The sequence below is a fragment of the Geotrypetes seraphini genome, chromosome 13 (genome assembly GCF_902459505.1).
Source record: "Geotrypetes seraphini chromosome 13, aGeoSer1.1, whole genome shotgun sequence".
NCBI lineage: Eukaryota > Metazoa > Chordata > Amphibia > Gymnophiona > Dermophiidae > Geotrypetes > Geotrypetes seraphini.
The window spans coordinates 6932013-6954194 of NC_047096.1; positions in this window are offsets into that span (position 1 = coordinate 6932013).

Consider the following 22182-nt stretch of genomic DNA (forward strand, 5'->3'; position numbering starts at 1 on the left):
TGGAAGACTCCCGCTCAGCTTAGAGCAGGGGTGTCAAAGTCCTTCCTGGAGGGCCGCAATCCAGTCGGGTTTTCAGGATTTCCCCAATGAATATGCATGAGATCTATTAGCATACAATGAAAGCAGTGCATGCAAATAGATCTCATGCATATTCATTGGGGAATCCTTAAAACCCGACTGGATTGTGGCCCTCCAGGAGGGACTTTGACACCCCTGGCTTAGAGGGAACAGTGATGAGAGGCCCTTGGTTGGTGGGGAAACTTGACCAGAAAGTAGGAGAATTGACCAGGGAGTGAGAGGATTGATTGGCCGGAGGGGGAAGCAGGGAGTGATTGAGAGGTTAAGGGGAATTAATTGGGTTGGTGAGTGAAATGAGAAAGACTCTGCAAGCTTTCACCCTGGAACATACGGCCGTGGATTTCAGGCACAATACTCCCAGGCTGCTGGAATAACGGGAGGCCCTGGTGAGCGAGTTTACCGAACACAAACAGAAACCAGAGCCTGGGACCAACGTGATTTGAATAATAAAATGACCAGACAACAAAAGGTAGAAAGATAATTTTACTTTCTATTTTGGGATTCCAATATGTCAGGTTTAAAATGCGTATCCTGCCAGAGCGGGTGTTAGACAGCGAGCGTGAGCTATGACCTAACTGAGCGAGGAAAAGTCTTTTTGGTTTATTTTGTTTACACCACAGCACCGATATGGGACTGGAGAGAGCAAAGGGAGCTGGGGGTGGGTGAAGAATCTACAAAATAAACCTGCCAGGATGTTTGGGGAAAAAAACACAAACGCTCTGTGAATCAAATTGAAATTTTTTTCCCCTGAATCGGGCAGCACTAGCGGTGACCCGTCAAATGAGCGCAGTCTTTCTTTCACCGTAAACCCTTGAGCATCGGGACCTAAATGCCTCTTCTCGTTGCAGCTCTTTTTCCCAGTCACTCTGCGGTCCACGCAGAGTCATTTGACGGTGACTTGATCCAGGATTTTCTCAGCTGCTGTTCTGATTCTCGTTATCAGCGGTGTCAGAAGGCTCGGCACATTACCAGCTGTCCAGCTTGCCCTTACAAGCATCCTAACGCCTGACCTGGAGGAGGCTTTTTCTTTATAGATCCTGCAAGGAGCAATTAGTACTCGAGCAATTAAACTCCACATTTCTTTCTGCTATAAAAATATTTCTCAAAGCACTTCTTAAAGTGCAGTGGAATTTGTGTTCTGAGAATAGTTAAAAAGTAGGGATTGTATACATCCCAGATCTTCGGATTTCCCCGGGCTTGTCCTCCTTTTGAGGACATGTCTGAGGATCCAGACAGCTTTTCAAAACCCGGCACTTTGTCCGGTTTTTGAAAAGCCTCCCCAAATCGCGTCGGCATGCGCGGACTTCCTCTCTGCACGACAAGAGCAGGCAGCAGAGGGGAGGGGCTAGGGTAGGACTGGGGGCGGGTCTAGTGGTCCGGATTTTCCGATTGCGCAATCTGGCACCCCTCCCTATGAGCACTCCAGCCTTGAGACTGTTCATGACCAGAGGCGTAATAAGAGGGGGCGGGGGAGCAGTCCACCCCGGACGCAATCATGGTGTGGGTGCCGGCACCCACCCTCACCTTCCCAGTCCTCCCCCCATCGCATGCACCACCCCTTCCCTTCCCCCATACCTTTAGTTGTTCACCGCTGCGAGCAACAGCTGCAACCTGCTCCTCACGACCGCGTCGGCTCCTGATGACGTCGCTTTCGGGTGCCACGCATAGGAAGCGACATCAGAGGGAGAGCCAACGCGGTCGCGAGGAACTCAATGAAGTTGTTGCTCGCAGCGGTGAACAACTCGAGGTACAGGGGAAGGGAGGTCGGGGAAGGAGCAGGGAGTGGAGACGAGGGCGGGACAGGGAGGTGATGTCATAATACCTCGTTCCACCAATAAGAGTCAACCTCATCATTGATGTCACAATGGTTTCATTGTCCTTTACTTGGCTCACTTTTGCTACATTTTGATTTCTAGAGTGGGACAGTGGTTAAACTACAGCCTCAGCACCCTGTGACGCTGCTCCTTGTGACCTTGGGCAAGTTACTTAATCCCCCCATTGCCCCAGGTACATTAGATAGATTGTGAGCCCACCGGGACAGATAGGGAAAAATGCTTGAGTACCTGAATAAATTCATGTAAACCGTTCTGAGCTCCCCTGGGAGAACAGTATAGAAATTTAATAAATAAATAGTGTGACAAGTTTCAGCCTCTGATAACCAGAGCTGGTATTGTGACATCATAATGCCTGATTCCACCAATAAGAGCCAACCTCGTCAGTGATGTCACAATGGGCTTGATTGTCCTTTACTTGGCTCACTTTTACCACATTTTGATTTCTAGAGTGTGGCGCAGTGGTTAAAGCGACAGCCTCAGCACCCTGAGGTTGTGGGTTCAAATCCACACTGCTCCTTGTGATCCTGGGCAAGTCACTTAAGGGAAAATTCTATAAGAAGCGCCCAAAAGGTAGGCGCCTACTTAGGCACTGTTCAGCGTGATTTAAGTAAAACTGGGTGCTGTTTAGTGAATCGCGCTGAGCGGCACCTGTTTTGGAGGCGTCCAATAAATAGGCCAGCTCTAGGCACAACTACAAGTTAGGCGCCCAGGCGAGCGCTTAAGAGCAGTGATCCTGTAAGAAGGCACCTAACACGTAGCCACACCCACGCCTAACGTGCATAGCGCCTATTTTTTTGAAGGCCGCCTAAATTTTGAGAGGCGCCTTGTTACAGAATCGCGCTTTCTTGATAGGCGCCTAGGTTTCAATCAGGGCTGATTAAAAAGCTTAATTGAGCTTGTTATTCAATTTAGATAGGCACCTCTGAAATAGGTGCCGCTGGTTATAGAATTTGGGCCTTATTCCCCCCCCTCCCCATTACCCCAGGTACATTAGATAGATTGTGAACCCACCGAGACAGACAGGGGAGAATGCTTGAGTACCTGAATAAATTCATGTACCCCATTCTGAGCACCCCTAGGAGAATGGTATAGAAAACTGAATAAACAAATCTACCTCCGGGATTCTCAGTCCATGGACTTGTACCCAAAAGTGATTGAAAGAAGACTTTCAGGTAAATTACAGGACAAAGCTTCTTCATTTAGACCTAAAGAAGATAGTGTTCATGCAAATCAGTCTCGTAAATGCTCATTTTGAATGATCAGATCTCCTCAGGCCTTTAGACCAGAGAGACTGAGTCATCCCAAGTCTTCTTCATAGATCCCTGTTGGTTCCATTTCTCTCTAGCAACCCTAGTTACAGCAAAGAGTTGATTTGAAGACTCAGCATATGAACTCTGCAGCTGTCTTTTCATGCAAGTATAATCATTCCTTTGCTTCCTCCATTATGTCCTAAAAAACAACCAATCCGTAATTTATTCATTGGCCAGCCTGCTGGGTAGCTTGCAGTGCGATGCACTCATTTCCATGCAGGGCATCTAAGTTCAGTTCCCGGCTCTGATCTTCAACTCCTTTGGCTGGCTGAGGTTGGGGTTGCTATGGAGATAACCTTCACAGCCCATGGGGGATAAATGACACTCGTCCATTGTTCCGGAACAGCCATGAGGTCAGGCTTGGGGGGGGGGGGGCCCATGTTAGCCGGGTTCCAGGGGTGCTGCTGTTCCTGTCCTCTGGCCAAGGACTGTGACTGTTGGACTGGGCGGGATATGGGATATGAAAAGATGAGGGGGGGGGAGGGGAAGAAAGCCACAGTTTTGTGAATGAAGGGTCAAGGTGCCACAACCCAGAAGAAGCCGCAATGCAGGAGGAGGAATTAAATAAAGCCGCTGATTAAATGGATTCTAATTGGCATCCTACAGCCAGCCTTTCATTGAGCTTCGGCGTAAGGGGATATTGAAACCAGCCTTCTGGACTTCATTAACTTGAGGAAAGACATTCGCTCAAAGGCAGTGTCAAAGTATTTGTTAGCAAGCTCCTTAATTAGCAATCAAATAGTGTCATACAATGCTTAATCGTTCTCCCCCTCCCCCCCCCTCCATTTTCCTTCTTTTCTTTGGACAGGATGAGTCTTAGCTAATGTTGGCTGTGAACCACATGAATTTGGATTAGCTGAGCTCCATGGGCAGTGGTCCATGAAGCTCAACAAACAGATTTCATGCAGTTCAGCAGGACCTATTAATTAGCTAGGTTGGCAACAATTCATTAAAAATCTACACACATCCCGCGAATTAAGAGATTGTGCAAATCAATGGCCATCAATAGTCTTAGTTAAACACAGCCATCAGAGTTTGCTTATGATGAAGTGCTGCAAAGACTTGCGGCAGCACAAAGAATGTATGAAGTAGAGAACGACATGGGCACAAATGTTTCCCTGTTCTCGCGGGAACTCATTTTCCCGGCGAGTTCTTTTCCTGTCCCTGCCCCATTCCTGCGAGCTCCGTCCTCATCTGCACAAGCCCCAAACACTTTCAAATCCTAAGTAGTAACATTCTAGAGCTCAGATTGTGATGTCATAATACCTCATTCCACCAATGCCTAAGCTCCGTCCTCATCTGCACAAGCCTCAAACACTTTCAAATCATAATTGTTCAAGGCGTCTGCAGTTAAGGCAGAGCTTACAGGAATGGGGCAGGGACAGAGACAGCGACAAAATTTGTGGAGATGGGAGGAGGAAATTGAGTTCCTGCAGGGACGGGGACAAATTTGCCCCATGCCATTCTCTAATATGAAGTTAAAAATATAGTTCTGACTTACAGCGTTTTTGCAAAACCATCACATGATGACATCAAGACAGCGTCACCCAAGGCATGATACAAGAAATGCCCAGTTAGTCTGGCTTTCAAGATACCCACATTGAATAAACAAGAGGTTTGTAGACATGTGCAGCAGTGAATGGAAGGTACCTAATGCATATTCATTGTGAATATCCTAAAAACTCAAGTGTCTGGGCAGTTTTTGAAGACTGGACTAAAAAACGCTGCGTATTCTAATATGATGCAGATATTGGTGAATCATTCTGGGTGAGTAAAATGAAAGGAGGGGAGAGGAGATATTAGCACAGTCCATGCCAGTTTAACAAGTTTTAACTTTAGTGTTTCTGTAAGTCATGGGATGTCCCTCCCATCCCCCCCCCCCCCCCACACACACACACACACAAACCACCATTCCCCATGGTCTTTCTCAGAGGCAGTTCTAGCTTCAATGGTGATACAGACACTACATTTCTCCAGCACCCACACAATCAGAGGTATATTCCAAAGTTGCACCAACAACCATGGAGGCGACGATGAATCAAGATATCATGTCTGGATGGATTTGGTGGTGCACCTCTCCAATGGATTGTAGCAACAGAACCAGAAGTCATTCCATTTCATAAAAATAGCCTTACTGGGTCAGACCAATGGTCCATCAAGCCCAGTAGCCCGTTCTCACGGTGGCCAATCCAGGTCACTAGTACCTGGCTAAAACCCAAGGAGTAGCAACATTCCATCCAGAATCCTAAAGAAGAGCAAGATTCAGGAACCCCAAAGAGTAGCAACATTCTGTGCTACCGATCCAGGGCAAGCAGTGGCTTCCCCCATGTCTTTCTCAATAACAGACTATGGACTTTTCCTCCAGGAAATTGTCCAAACCTTTCTTAAAACCAGCCAGGCCCATAAGCCACTCTAATCACATTTATGGTGGAAAGTGTGAGCCCACCAAAACCATACTCTACTGCCTTATAGGTGCCACCTATAGGCATGAAGGCTATTTGGATGGTAGACAGGTGGGTACAGTAGTTTTGGGGGTTGTTTTGGAAGGCTCACCATAAATTATAAGAGGTATACTTCTGATACTCTTTATGTGAAGTTCACAGCAGTCCCCTGAAAGGTGTCCCACTGCTCTGATGGCAAGTCTGTGTGGCCAGTCCATCACAATGAAAGCCACTCCCATATCCAAATATTCTGAATTTGGATGTTTTCAACTTGAATGTTTCTGCATTGAAAATGGGGTATAAAGTTAGGTGTCCTAAGGGTTGGGAAAGAGGACTTTTTGTCCCTTACTTTTTAATATTTATCTGGCTCCTTTATTGACTCTTTGCCAATCAATCAGCTTTACTGCCTTCGCATATGCCGATGATATACAGATCACCTAACCAGCACCAAGACCAGCCGCCACTATCGAGAGCTTTTGTCCCAATCCAGCCAGACGTGTATGCTCTTCACCATACAATTTGTTGGAGAGATCAATCTGCCTGCTTTTAAATATCAGCAGCATTGGGAAAACAACTGCTTTTACACCTAAGCAGCAGCGGGTCCATCCGCAACCACCAAGAACCCACAGACCCGAACCTGCCAGGAATGTGAGATCCGCCCCCCCTACAATTCGATAAGAAGATCAACTGTTTTTACACCTAAGCAGCAATAGGACCAGCCGCCACTACCGGGAACCCTTTGCCACGATCCAGCCAGACATTCCATTGGATTCCCAGCATTCCATTGGATAGATCAATCTACCTGCTTTTAAATATCAGCAGCAGTGGGAGAACAACTGCTTTTACACCTAAGCAGCATTGGGACCAACCGCAACTACCAAGAGCCCATAGACCAGATCATGACAGGAGTGTGAGCTCCACACCTCCTGCAGTCCACTAGGAAGATCAACTGCTTTAACACCTAAGTAGCAGCAAGACCAGCTGCCTATAATAGGAGCCCTTGCCCCGATCCAACCAGGCATGTGAGCTCCTCCCCCTATATCCCGTTTAAGAGATCAATCTACCTGCTTTAAATATCAGCAGCAGTAGAAAAACAACTGCTTTTACATACAAGCAGCAGCGAGACCTACCGCAACCACCAAGAGCCCACAGACCCGATCCTGCCAGGAGTGTGAACTCCTCCCCCTGCAGTCCATTGGAGAGATCAATCTGCCTGCTTTTAAATATCAGCAGCAGTGGAGATCAACTGCTTTTACACCTAAGCAGCAACAAGACCAGCCACAACCACCGAGAGCACACAGACCCGATCCTACCAAGAGTGTGAACTCTTCCCCCCATGCAATCCGCTAAGAAGATCGACTGTCGGCTCCGGGCGGCTTTCCCGCAGAGGAGAGAATCCTGCATTCACCGTGGGCCTCATCTGGGGCAGCCTCCTTGGAGCGGCTGGGGCACGGGCAGTGTGTCTGGGAGGGAATGCATGGATGGGAGAACATCGCAGGGGAGGAGACATAGGCATCCTGGGACTGTCTGCCAAGTCTCTTCCCTGAAGAAGCCCTTTCTGGAAACGTCAATCGCTCCTCCTAAACTTACTTGCTCCACTTCATCACTGACGCTGAAACCGTGGATTGAAGACAAAGTTTTATTTTATTTTCTTTCCAGCTTATGATTTATCTTTAATCTTATCTATTGTTTTGCCTTTTGTCTTTGTTTTGTTCTATTTCTATCATTTAAATTTCTCCAGAATTCTACTGTTCAACGGCTCCCCCTTCTGCTTCTATTCCTTTCTCTCCTCTCTTCTACCTTCCAAAGTATTTAGATCAATGCTGTCTTGTTAAAATGTTTATTTTATTTTTATTTTTCCTCTAACTCTACTTTTCACTTCTCTATTACCCTCCAGGTACTTTAGTTAGATTGTGAGCCTTCGGGACAGTAAGGGAATTTTTCAAGTACCTTTCTTATTTCTAATCTTAATGTATATTTTCTGTAAACCGCTTAGAACCTAACGGATGTAGCGGTATATAAGAAATAAATTACATTACATTACATCATTCACCCTATCGATCCCACCAACATCATGGACATCAACATCATCAACTCAAAATTAGATAGTATCAGACTATGGCTAAGTGAAAACATGCTCTCTCTCAGTATTTCTAAAACAAATTGCCTTCTTTTTCCATGGAAAGATAATGTTCAACTTGTAGCTCCTTTATCCATCGACAACACTCCAACTGAATCAGTCAATACAGTCAAAATCTTGGGTGTTATCGTCGACAGTAAGTTAACTTACCACCCTCAAATCAGTGCAGTAGTCAAAAATTGTTTCTATAAACTTAGAATGATAAGGTCTTTAGCTAGCATTCTGGACCCTCAATCTCTAAATATTTCTAAAATTGACTACTGCAACTCATTATATAAATGTATATGTCAGAGAGATATTAGATGCTTTAAATACTGCCATTAAAATCATAACAAATTCTATAAAATACGATCATTGGCTTCCAATTCCTCATAGAATAACTTATAAAATCACCGTCCTAACATTCAAAACCCAAAAGATCAAGGAACCCATCTTGATCGACAGACTTCTCATCCCACATGATCCACCTAGAGCCCTAAGATGCACCACCCAACATCTATTCCACGTGCCCTCATTAGAGATTATCAGCACTCACCAAGCTACTACTTTTTCTGTAATGACCCCCATGATCTAGAATTCACTTCCAATTAATATTAGGGCAGAGCAAAACCTGGACAAGGTCAAAGGAGGATTAAAATGCTTCCACTTCAAAGACAGAACGCTTTTTTTTGGTTCTAACATCAAATAGGCCTCTCCCTCCCTTCCTCTTGTTTTTTCTCCTTCTCTGTCTGCTTTACTTTTAAATGTTATAATTCTCCTTACCTACCTTTCGTTTTATTGTACATCAATATTATGTCTTTGTTTGTGTTCCCTGTTTTAATGATTGTAAAACGTTTAGAATTCCTGATAGGTGTTTATATGAATTTTAATAATAACATAATAATAATAATAACAGTTTATATACTGCAGGACCGTTAAGTTCTATGCGGTTTACAAAGATTAAAAGATGCTACAAATTGAGTAGAATTAACAAAGTTAAAAGCTAGTGATTAACAGCTCAAGAGATCAGTTATTGTAGAGTAAGATTGTCCAGGTCAGTTACCTAAATACTTCAGGAACAGATATGTCTTTAGGTGCTTCCTAAATTCCCCATAAGTAGTAGGTATAAGCAATTGTTCCAAATCTTTACCCTATAATGCTGCCTGATGTGAGAAAAGATGTTGACGATGTCTTTTAAATTTACCTTTAACCGGTGGAGAAACAAAATTCAAGCGTGAACTTCTCTTATGTCTGTTGGTTGAGAGAAAGAAAAGTTCCATTATATATTTAGGGGCTAAACCGAATAGTACCTTAAAGCTAAAACATCTGAACTTAAACTTCACCCATGCCTCAATCGGCAGCCAATGCAGAAGTTGGTAGGAAGGTGTTATATGATCGAACTTCTACAACCCAAAAATTAGCTTGACCACCGCATTTTGCACCAGTTGTAATCGCCGCATATTCTTCTGGGAAATTGCCAAATACATTACATTACATTAGTGATTTCTATTCCGCCGTTACCTTGCGGTTCAAGGCGGATTACATCCAAACTAAAACAAAATTACATTCAAAATTTGAAGGAATAGAATAAGCGATGACATAGAATTTTTAAGGTAATATATATTGGGTAAAGAGTTACAAAAGGGAAGTGGAGGTCTTTAGGAGATAAGAATAGGGTGAAATTATGGGTTTTAGATAATGTTTGGTAGATAAAAGAGTATTAGAGAGATCTAAGGGTAAATAGAGTGTTGGATATTGGGTTGGGATTGGTTTTATGTGTTTTTTGAAGAGTATGGTTTTAATGTCTCTCCTAAAGGCTTTGTAGTCTGTAGTCGAATATAACAGAGTGGTGATTTGTCTGTCCAGTTTAGCTGCTTTGGAGGCTATTAGGTTATCATAAAGTTTTTTTCGTTTGACATCTTTGGATGATGGGTGAGTGAATAGTGAGTGTCTGGTTGAGGAGGATTGATTTAATAGGCGATATTACAGTAATCAAGTTGACTCAGTATAAGGGATTGTTCCAGAATTCTAAATGATGAAACATCAAAATATGCTCTAATGGACCGAAGCTTCCAGAGAGTAAAAAAGCCCTTTCTTTCATGGTTAGGCTCTGGTCCAATGTAACACCCAATACCTTCATAGTACGTTGAATAGGATAACTAAGTTTATTGATGCACAATGATGTTTTTGTGTCGAGCGGGTGTGGTGAAGCTATAAAGAATTTTGTTTTTTACGAATTAAGCTTTAGTCTGAATTCAGTCATCCATTGCTCCATCGAATTTAATACTTCTGTTGCCTTAGGAGTAACTTCCGATAGAGAGGTAGCGAATGGGATAATGATCGTAAAGTCATCTGCGTAGCAAAATAATTTTATCCCTAGCTGGGTCAATTGCGCACCTAAAGAAGACATGTAAACATTGAAAAGCAATGTGGATAATGGTGACCCCTGTGGAAACTTGGCTTTCAAATTCAAATTGGATGTCCTGTTGGCCTAGATCTCCAAGTAGGCAATTTTTGAGAAAAAAAAATACTTTTGGACTTCTGGTGGTTCGACTTTCAAAAATAGATGTTTCTGTGCTTCTGAGTTTGGACGTTTAGCAGGAAAGGTCCAAATTGGACTTAGTCCTCCTTCTTGAAAATGGTCTTCCAAGTACTGAACAGAGGGAAGTACTTTTTTCATGACCTCAAGCACATATGTTCCAATTGTTTGCCATGCATACAGCCACAGAAGCCCTCAGCCAGGCAACACCCCAACCTAAATCCTGACAAGGACTTCAAGAAAGCCCCACCCAAGCCACTAAACTACTATGAGAGGGATTTCAACAGGATTTTCCATTCCTTATGTCAGTCCTTCATTTGGAACTTGTGCATCTATTCTCACTCCTTGCTCTGGATCTGACAGGATTGTAGAGAAGTTGGACAAGGAATTGGCCTTCAAGCATATGGATAGCCCCTTTTCAGATTAGCCATTTACCCAAATGCACTTGCCACTTTTGTTTGTGGTGCCCAAGAAGAAACTGAGCAAGTTTTGTCAGATACAGAACCTTTGTTTTCCTACTGGTCAGTCAGTCAATAACTTTATTCCTTCAAATGTCTGTTCACTCAACTACATGTCATTCAACAGGGCAGTCCAGATGGTTTTAAGGTGAGTAGAGGAAGTTATGTGGATACAGCCAATATTTAGTGCCGTATTCATAAAGCTTAATGGATAAAGATAGGCAATACCCAATGTGCGGTGGCAGCCAAAAAAGTAAACAAGTTGCTAGGAATTATTAAAAAAAAGGATGGTTAACAAGACTAAGGATATTATAATGCCTCTATATCGCTCATGGCGTGCCCTCTTCTGGAGTACTGCGTAATTCTGGTCTCCTTATTTCAAGAAAGATATAGCGGCGCTAGAAAAGGTTCAAAGAAGAGCAACCAAGATGATAAAGGGGATGGAACTCCTCTCGTATGAGGAAAGACTAAAACGGTTAGGGCTCTTCAGTTTGGAAAAGAGACGGCTGAGGGGAAGATAGGATTGAAGTCTACAAAATCCTGAGTGGAGTAGAACGGGTACAAGTGGATCGATTTTTCACTCCGTCAAAAATGACAAAGACTAGGGGGACACTCGATGAAGTTACAGGGAACTACTTTTAAAACCAATAGGAGGAACTAGTTAAGCTCTGGAACGCGTTGCAAGAGGTTGTAGTAAAGGCAGATAGGGTAGCTGGTTTTAAGAAAGGTTTGGACAATTTCCTGGAGGAAAAGTCTATAGTCTGTTATTGAGACAGACATGGGGGAAGCTGCTTGCCCTGGATCGGTAGCAGGGAATTTTGCTACTCTTTGGGTTTTAGCCAGGTACTAGTGGCCTGGATTGGCCACCATGAGAACGGGCTACTGGGCTTGATGGACCTTTGGTCTGATCCAGTATGGCTATTCTTATGTTCTTACGTGAGCGAAGTATAGGACAATTAAGCCATTGTAATATCACTTTTGAGGTTGGCTCTGAGGCTCTGTGGAATGAAGCATTATAACATCACAATCTCAGCTCCGGAATGTTGCTCTCATTGGGGTTCTGGAATCTTGCTATTCTTTGAGATGCTGGAATGTTGCTACTCCTTGGGTTTTGGCCAGGTACCAATGACCTGGATTGGCCACCGTGAGAATGGGCTACTGGGCTTGATGGACCTTTGGTCTGATCCAGTAAGGCTCTTCTTATGTTCTTACGTGAGCCAAGTATAGGACAATCAAGCCATTGTAACATCACTGATGAGGTTGGCTCTGAGGCATTGTGGAATGAGGCATTATGACATCACAATCTCAGCTCTGGAATGTTGCTCTCATTGGGGTTACGGAATCTTGCTCTTCTTTGAGATGCTGGAATGTTGCTGCTCCTTGGGTTTTGGCCAGGTACCAATGACCTGGATTGGCCACCGTGAGAATGGGCTACTGGGCTTGAAGGACCTTTGGTCTGATCCAGTAAGGCTCTTCTTATGTTCTTACGTGAGCCAAGTATAGGACAATCAAGCCATTGTAACATCACTGATGAGGTTGGCTCTGAGGCATTGTGGAATGAGGCATTATGACATCACAATCTCAGCTCTGGAATGTTGCTCTCATTGGGGTTACGGAATCTTGCTCTTCTTTGAGATGCTGGAATGTTGCTGCTCCTTGGGTTTTGGCCAGGTACCAATGACCTGGATTGGCCACCGTGAGAATGGGCTACTGGGCTTGAAGGACCTTTGGTCTGATCCAGTAAGGCTCTTCTTATGTTCTTACGTGAGCCAAGTATAGGACAATCAAGCCATTGTAACATCACTGATGAGGTTGGCTCTGAGGCATTGTGGAATGAGGCATTATGACATCACAATCTCAGCTCTGGAATGTTGCTCTCATTGGGGTTACGGAATCTTGCTCTTCTTTGAGATGCTGGAATGTTGCTGCTCCTTGGGTTTTGGCCAGGTACCAATGACCTGGATTGGCCACCGTGAGAATGGGCTACTGGGCTTGAAGGACCTTTGGTCTGATCCAGTAAGGCTCTTCTTATGTTCTTACGTGAGCCAAGTATAGGACAATCAAGCCATTGTAACATCACTGATGAGGTTGGCTCTGAGGCATTGTGGAATGAGGCATTATGACATCACAATCTCAGCTCTGGAATGTTGCTCTCATTGGGGTTACGGAATCTTGCTCTTCTTTGAGATGCTGGAATGTTGCTGCTCCTTGGGTTTTGGCCAGGTACCAATGACCTGGATTGGCCACCGTGAGAATGGGCTACTGGGCTTGAAGGACCTTTGGTCTGAGCCAGTAAGGCTCTTCTTATGTTCTTACGTGAGCCAAGTATAGGACAATCAAGCCATTGTAACATCACTGATGAGGTTGGCTCTGAGGCATTGTGGAATGAGGCATTATGACATCACAATCTCAGCTCTGGAATGTTGCTCTCATTGGGGTTACGGAATCTTGCTCTTCTTTGAGATGCTGGAATGTTGCTGCTCCTTGGGTTTTGGCCAGGTACCAATGACCTGGATTGGCCACCGTGAGAATGGGCTACTGGGCTTGAAGGACCTTTGGTCTGATCCAGTAAGGCTCTTCTTATGTTCTTACGTGAGCCAAGTATAGGACAATCAAGCCATTGTAACATCACTGATGAGGTTGGCTCTGAGGCATTGTGGAATGAGGCATTATGACATCACAATCTCAGCTCTGGAATGTTGCTCTCATTGGGGTTACGGAATCTTGCTATTCTTTGAGATGCTGGAATGTTGCTACTCTTTGGGTTTTGGCCAGGTACTAGTGACCTGGATTGGCCACCGTGAGAACGGGCTACTGGGCTTGATGGACCTTTGGTCTGACCCATTAAGGCTATTCTTATGTTCTAATGTACTTGCCCAATTAGCTTTGCAGACACCAGCACTAAATATCACCAGTGCCCACATTACTTTTGATTCCATCCACTACTTGGCACAGCTCAGACAGGGAAGATATTCTGCAACATTGCCCAATAAAGTGCCATCGAATGTCCTCTCCTGACCTGCTCTTCTCCTGCCTAGTTACTGTAAATCATTTTCCCCATTCTCTTGAGATACAATTGAAATTCACTAAGCGTTGCCAGAGCAGCTCCTTCCTTCATTAGTAAGCAAATCGGGATTTGTGAAGAGTTTCTGTCTCTCTATTAACTTAGCCTTTTCAACAGAGACTAATTTCTCATCTCGCTGTATTTTCAATACGACGATCTGTCAAGGTAAGATGCTTAACAATTATTCCAATATCCAGCATTCATGAAGCACAAGATCTTTAACTGGAAGCACTGGACTGTCATATGTAATTTGAGGTATTGCATTTACCGCAGCCAGCAAACAGGTCATTCACCTTTATTTTTCCTCAGGATTCAGAATTTTAAATCTTACACTGTAGATATTAAAGGAACAGCCGAAAAGTAGAAATGGCAATCAAAACAAAAATCTGTGAATTCAGGACCTACCCAAGGGTATCAGAGGTACTAGACAAACTTTCAGTTTTGCACCATCACTCTTGTTGGGGTGACTCAGGGCCCTAACACCCCTTCCGTGTAGTTCAATATATATCTTTCCCCGCACTAGACCACCAGGTGTCCAGCATCTCTCTTTCTCCTCTCTGCCACCTCCCTCATACCACTATGGCTAGCATCTCACCTCACCCTCTACCCCCTCCCCATGGACAGCAGTGTGTCCCCCCTCTCTACCCCACACCCTAAGGTGGTGAGCATCTCCCCTTCTCCTTTCGCACTTAACGGAATAAGGCAAAATAACGCTCAGAATTTAAGAAGCTGGATGGTTGGGCTAAGACCTTTTCGGCACCCCCTAGTATAAGTACAAACACAACAGGCCAAGACCTGCAGTTCACCATTACACATGACCTAAAATAGAATTCACAAACTTATAAATTTGGATTGAACTTCTATTAGTAACTAGTGTAAATCTTGGTTTACCGGCTCTTCGGGACTCCCAGGGGGCCAGCCTGCTCCTCCTGATTGCAAAAAAAAAGGGTACCCCATCGCCAGCAACATGAGCTAAGGGCTTTCATGAAGCCTAGCAGGAAGGCTAGATCGGTTGCTCTGGCTTTACGTGAGAGTAGAATTTTGCTTGAAACGCATGCAGGAAAATTTTAAAACATAATCCATGTGTGTATTTTTACTCTTTCAATCTAAACGTGCCCCCGGCAGTGCTTTCTCATGAGGTTGGGCACTGTAAAATAATGTGTGTACTTTTCATCACACTGAAGGTGGGTAATTTTCCAACACTCGATTTTTATGAGTAAATTATTTGCTTTGAAAATGTACCTCTGAAAGGGATCACTCGACTGCCAGGCATAGAAATGTTTGAAATTAATTTTCCTCCTCCATTTAAGTCTCTCGGGTATTTTGCTAATTTCATTTAACATTTAAAGTGCAATGGAACGGAAAGTTGGCCATCTTCATTTCACAACGTTCCAAGCTCTTGCGATGTATAGCAGGTGGTGCCCTCACCTTGCTCGAAGCTAGAGAAGACATGGATGAATAACGAGCATAAGGGGAACAAGGACCGGAGAACGTCCTTCCATGCAGCCCTTCAGCAGCTGCCAGTTGGAAACCCAATCCATTTAGATTAAGTGAACCGGTTAAGTAAACAAGCACTTCAGAAAAATATCCAAAAGCGGACACAGAATTGGGGATGTAGAATACAGGAGAGAAGGCACAACCTGGGGAAATATAAAGCAGGTTTTCGCAACATACAGTATTAAACATGTCTTAAAGAAAGAGGGCTCGTAATAGTGTGTGACCAAAGGCATGCATGAACTTGAGTCAATACAATGGACTGCATTCATAAGCATGTTGACCCGGATTCTCTATAAGGCGCCAATAAAAACATACCTCTTCATCTGACTCCCAGCCCTTGATCCATGGACTACAAAGAATTGTATATTGGTAACCAAACCAGTCTGTGCGACGTAAGGATAACTACACCTAATGAGTGCCAACTCGGATGAAAACTTGCATTGTAATCTTGTACTGATATTACGTACGTTTAACCTGTAACCCGTTCTGCGTTATTTGGCGACAACGGGACAGAAAACGAATTAAGTAAAGAAATAAATATCGGCGGCTGCCTTATATTGCATGCCAATCACGTGACGGCACCGTATAGAGAATCGCGCCTCTGGGAAAAATAGTCACCAGAAATGTAGGCCAGGGTTTTCCAAGCCTACATTTCGGCACCTATCTTTGCCGTGAATCATGCCTACGTAGGCGCTTCATGACACCTAATGGCACTTCCAGCATTAGCCACGCCCAGCAGAGGCCACGCCCAGCAGAGACCAGTAAGCTTGAAACCTTTGGTGGCCCTCAGAGCTCACTGATATTCAAACTTTATAGCTAGGTTGCTAATCCCATAGGATTCACATAGGACACTACGCCCTTCCCACCATGGGTTCTGCATCCCCAACCCCATATGTCATGTCTGTCTGTCCAAGTTAGATTGTAAGCTCTTCGGAACAGGGACCATCTATAAATGTTAGCCCACCTCTTCGAGAGAGCTTTCGACTCCTAACTCCTCTCACCTCTCATAGTGGTCCCTTCAGTTCGTCAATTATTTTAGGATACAACACGTAAAACAATCTTCTCTGTAACCGCACCCACACTAGAGCCTAGAACAGGGGTGAGCAACTCCGGTCCTCGAGGGCCGGAATCCAGTCGGGTTTTCAGGATTTCCCCAAAGAATATGCATTAAATCACTATACAAAAAAGAGAGCTATACATTTAGCATAAATATTTTAAATAATTATCCTAACATTCACAATTCAATTATTTTTATAATTTATTATCATCACAATCAATTCTTCATTACTAATTCATAACATACACATATAAAACATACATACATAATCTCTCCAAACACCTCAACCACCTAAAAGTTCATATTACTAAAAATTCATCTTAAAGTGCAAAGACTTGTTCTCAAAGTGTGTCAGTGTCCTTGTAAACTATCTGTCGTTAATTATCTTCTTTCTGTTGTGTTTTTCCTTCATATATCAAGCTTCATAAATCTTCAAAAACCGCAATAACATGCCCAACACAGGTCGTCAGGGGCTATAAGTTGTTCTCACGTTTTATAAGTGTATGTTATGAATTAGTAATGAAGAATTGATTGTTATGATAATAAATTATAAAAATAATTGAACTGTGAATGTTAGGATAATTATTTTAAATATTTATGCTAAATGTATAGCTCTTTTTTGTATAGTGATTTAATGTAGAGGAGCTATTGAATTGTAATTAGAAGTCCCGTTGGTATTTATTTTGTGGTAAACAAATAATCTGCATGATATCTATTTGCATGTACTGCTTTCAATGCATATTCATTGGGGAAATCCTGAAAACCCAACTGGATTCTGGCCCTCGAGGACCGGAGTTGCCCACCCCTGGCCTAGAGCCTTCTGGAACACTTTACCTCTGACCCTGAGACAAGAAAACAACTTTAAATCTAATCTCAAAACATTTCTTTTGAGATTCATACTTAAGTCTTTCTTATTCAAAAACCTCAGACATGAAGCTTTACAATACATTAAAGATCCCCTTTACTCCTTTTGTTTTTTGCCTCCCTTTTCTTTTATTTTAAGCAATATATCCTCCCCATTTGCCCATGTGTATCATGTGATGTCTGTATCGTAACTGTGAATTTGTTCCCTTTATTTTATAGTTTTAAAACTTTTGAATACTTTGTATAAATTGGAAACCGCTTTGCTTACAAAAGCGGTATATCAAGACCCAAATAAACTTGAAACTGCAGCCCTTTACTTGGAAAAGGCTGAAGACCACTGGTCTATGTGGTTGGATTTTTCTTCAGAGCAGTCGACCGATGAATTGAATGGCCCTCAGCCAGCTAATTTTCAAACACCGCCCAGATAACATCCCTTTGAAAATCACTATGAAGTACACACAGGAAAAGTATCCGTGATCTATGCAGGATTTTGGAAAATTGCCCTCTAAAATATACTAGTAGGGCATTCAGTCAAGATCAAAAGAAGAATTACAGGTGACAAGAGAGTAATAATAATAATAATAATAATAATAATAACAGCTTATATACCACAATACCGTGAAGTTCTATGCGGTTTACAAAAGATTAAGCAAAGGTACAAATTGACTGACTTCAAGAGGGGAAGAAGAAAGAGAAGTAATTAGACAGGAAATTCATTGTTGAGGAGAAAAGTGATCAAAAGGACAGTAGGTCGCTATTGAGAGGAAAGAGATAAGTGGATCAGTTGTCAAGATGTTTTAGGAACAGGTTTCCTAAATTCCTCATAAGTAGAGGGCGAAAGTAATTGTTCTAGGTCTTTAACCCATGATGCTGCTTGGTGTGAGAGAAGGAATTCATGGTGTTTTTTCAGTTTGCAACCTCTCACGGGGGGGGAAACGAAGTTGGAATGTGAACTTCTCTTGTGTCTGTTGGTTGAGAAGGAGAAAAGGTCAGTAAGGTTACCAGATTTTATGTTCATAAAATCCGAACCCCTAGACCTGCCCCCAGGCACACCCAGTTCCACATATCCCTGCCCTGTTACGACCCAGCTCTGCCCCCCGCTGCCTTGGCACACCGTTTTAAATAAATAAATAGGCACTCCCGCGCTGCATCGGAGTACCCATGTACAGAATCGCTGCCTATGCTTTCGACCAATTAGAATGCACTTTCTCAGAATGCCTCAAAATAAAGGTTAAGCTAAGACCCGCCAAGGTACCATTTGACATTCCGGTCCTCCACTCAGTGTGGAGTGAAATTCCTCTCTGAATAGCAAACAAGACCCCGAGAAGCTACTCTTCAGACATTCCAGTGCTATGTTGATGCATCGAGGATGCCCCGTGGGAAAGTCATTTATGAGATATGAGCTTGCAATGCCGTTTTACATGTGCTAAACAGCCTGCCCGCGCTAGCAGTCTATGCAGGGCCCCTGCGTCTCAGCCTGCTTGCCATGCTCTTGGAAAGGAGGCAGCCTTGTCAGTATTCGCAACAGGCATCCCACGTGCAGGATACGGCAGTTTATTTATAGGCACTTCATTTTCATTTTCTTCCTAGCGGGGGATGAGATCCAACCGCCGAGATCTCACTCCTCGGGGAGCCTGTCTCATTTTCACCGCCAGAATGCCTGACACCTCTAGAAAGCAAATGAATTACCGAGACACGAGCACACCAAAGCTGGAGAGAAACTTCCTCTCCGCCGAGAATTCACCGTGCCGTTCCTGTCCTTCTGTCTTTAGCAACTGAAAAATAACGACACTTCTCTTCCCAAAATCCTAGAGCAGGGTTGTCCCATGTCGGTCCTCGAGGGCCGCAATCCAGTCGGGTTTTCAGGATTTCCCCAATGAATATGCATTGAAAGCAGTGCATGCAAATAGATCTCATGCACAGTCATTGAGGAAATCCTGAAAACCCGACTGGATTGTGGCCCTCGAAGACCGACATTGGACACCGCTGTCCTAGAGCCTTCTGCACTAGGTGGCACGTGCCAGGGCCACATTTTAGCACGCATGAGCTGAGGTCCCTGTTCCCTACATCGGTGTATTGTATCTTCCCCGAATGCCCCGTAGCCAAATTTCCAGTTGTACGCCTGCAATCGGAGGCTGTCGATAATGGCGACAAAGGGCAGATCCGACTCTCAGATGAAATGTTTACCCACACAGGACACAAATTTGTCACTGAAAAGCAAAATGCAACCTGGGTGGGTCCGTATGGATTTGGCACCGGCAGCTTAAAAATTAAGGGGTCCTTTTATTAAGACGCACTAAATGCTAAGGCATCCATTATATTCTAGGATCCCTAAATAAATAAATAAATGGCAATAGACATAAATGGCAATACATAATTGACCTTTTCTCCTTCTCTGCCAACAGACACAAGAGAAGCTCTCATTCCTACTTCGTTTCCCCCCCAGTTAGAGGTTGTAAACTGAAAAAACACCATGAACACCTTCTTTCACATCAAGCAGCATTGTGGGGTAAAGACCCAGATCAACTGCTTTCGAATTCAGAAAACGTCTAAAAACTCACCTGTTCCTAAAGTATCTGGACAACTGACCCCTCATCTTCTTTCTCCTCCATAGGGGATTCCTCTGTCCTATTAATCTCTTTCTCCTCAACAACGCATTTCCGGTCCTATTAACTCTCCTCTTCCCCCCTCTTAAATTCAGAGGAGTGTGTGGTGCAGTGGTTGGATCTACAGCCTCAGCACCCTGGGGTTGTGGGTTCAAACCCCGCGCTGCTCCTTGTGACCCTGGGCAAGTCACTTAATCCTCCATAGCCCCAGGTACATTACATAGATTGTGAGCCCACCAGGACAGAGAGGGAAAATGCTTGAGTACCTGATTGTAAAAACCGCTTAGATAACCTTGATAGGCGGTATATAAAATCCTAATAAACTTGAAACTTGAATCAATTTGTACCTCACTTAATCTATTGTAAACCGCATAGAACTTAACGGTATTACAGTATATAAACTATTATTATTATAAGAATAGCCTTACTGGGTCAGACCAATGATCCATCAGCTCACGGTGGCCAATCCAGGTCCCTAGTACCTGGCCAAAACTCAAAGAGTAGCAACATTCCAGCATCTCAAAGAATAACAAGATTCCGGAACCCCAATGAGAGCAACATTCCAGAGCTGAGATTGTGATGTCATAATGCCTCATTCCACAGAGCCTCAGAGCCAACCTCAGCAGTGATGTTACAATGGCTTCATTGTCCTATACTTGGCACAGATAAGAACATAAGAACTCACCTGTTCCTAAAGTATCTAGACAACTGACCCACTCATCTTCTTTCTCCTCCATAGCAATTCCTCTGTCCTATTAATCTCTTTCTCCAAACAACACATTTCCGGTCCTATTAACTCTCCTCTTCCCCCCTCTTAAATTCAATCAATTTGTACCTCGCTTAATCTATTGTAAACCGCATAGAACTTAACGGGATTGCGGTATATAAACTGTTATTATTATTAGACAGCAAGCACGATCTGTTAAATAAAACAGCAGCTCTCCGAGTCCCCCCCCTCTCTCCAGTCAGGCAGCCAAATTCTTGGAGGGCTTTGAAACCTGACAGCAATCCTCAATGTCCTCTGGGTTGCTGTGGCAACCCAGTGATTGACTCCATTGACCTCAAGACAAGTCCTTTGCCGGTAAACCAGCCTGAAAGTCCTTTCAATCCTTTCCCTTCCCTTTCTCTGTCCTTGAAGCTAACCAAGTGGTAGCCTGTAACACCAGCTCCTTATCTACTGAAGGAGCAAACAAATTTCTACCACTGCTCTTTGTTCCCTCTATAATTCCCCCACCTGAGCCCCTTCTTGTCCACTTTCTCCGTCTTGACTAGATTGTAAGCTCTTTTGAGCAGGGACTGTCTCTTCCATGTGTTGGTGTACAGCGGTATGTCTAGTAGCTGCAGCATGGAATGTTGCTGCTCTTAGATTCTGGAACGTTGCTGCTCTTTGGTGGTTCCAAATAATAGCAACATTCCAGAATCTCAAAGAGCAATGACATTCCAGAATCCTGACTTGGTGCGTCAGGCTCCATCTCAAAGCCCACTTCTTTGAAGCCGCTTTCAATTTCAAATTCAACCCACCTGCTAAGCACCACTCCCTCTGTAATCCCCCCACATGAACACCTTCTTGTCCAGTTTGTTTGTCTTGACCAGATTATAAACTCTCTAGAGCAGGGACTGTCTCTTCTATGTTTTGATGGACATGGCAACTCAACTTCAATGCCAAAAAATGCAAAGTTATGCACCTGGGCAGCCAGAATCCATGCAAGTCTTATACCCTTAATGGCGAGATCCTAGCAAAAACGGTAGCAGAACGAGACTTGGGGGTAATCGTCAGTGAGGACATGAAGTCTGCCAATCAAGTGGAGCAGGCTTCGTCCAAGGCAAGACAAATCATGGGCTGCATACGAAGGGGTTTCGTCAGTCGTAAGGCGGAAGTCATTATGCCATTGTATAGATCCATGGTGAGGCCTCACCTGGAATACTGTGTGCAATTCTGGAGGCCGCATTATCGCAAGGATGTGCTGAGACTGGAGTCGGTGCAAAGAATGGCCACCCGGATGGTCTCGGGACTCAAGGATCTACCATACGAAAAACGGCTTGACAAATTACAGCTATACTCGCTCGAGGAGCGCAGAGAGAGGGGGGACATGATCGAGATGTTCAAGTATCTTACGGGCCGCATCGAGGCGGAGGAAGATATCTTCTTTTTCAAGGGTCCCACGACAACAAGAGGGCATCCGTGGAAAATCAGGGGCGGGAAACTACGAGGTGACACCAGGAAATTCTTTTTCACTGAAAGAGTGGTTGATCGCTGGAATAGTCTTCCACTACAGGTGATTGAGGCCAGCAGCGTGCCTGATTTTAAGGCCAA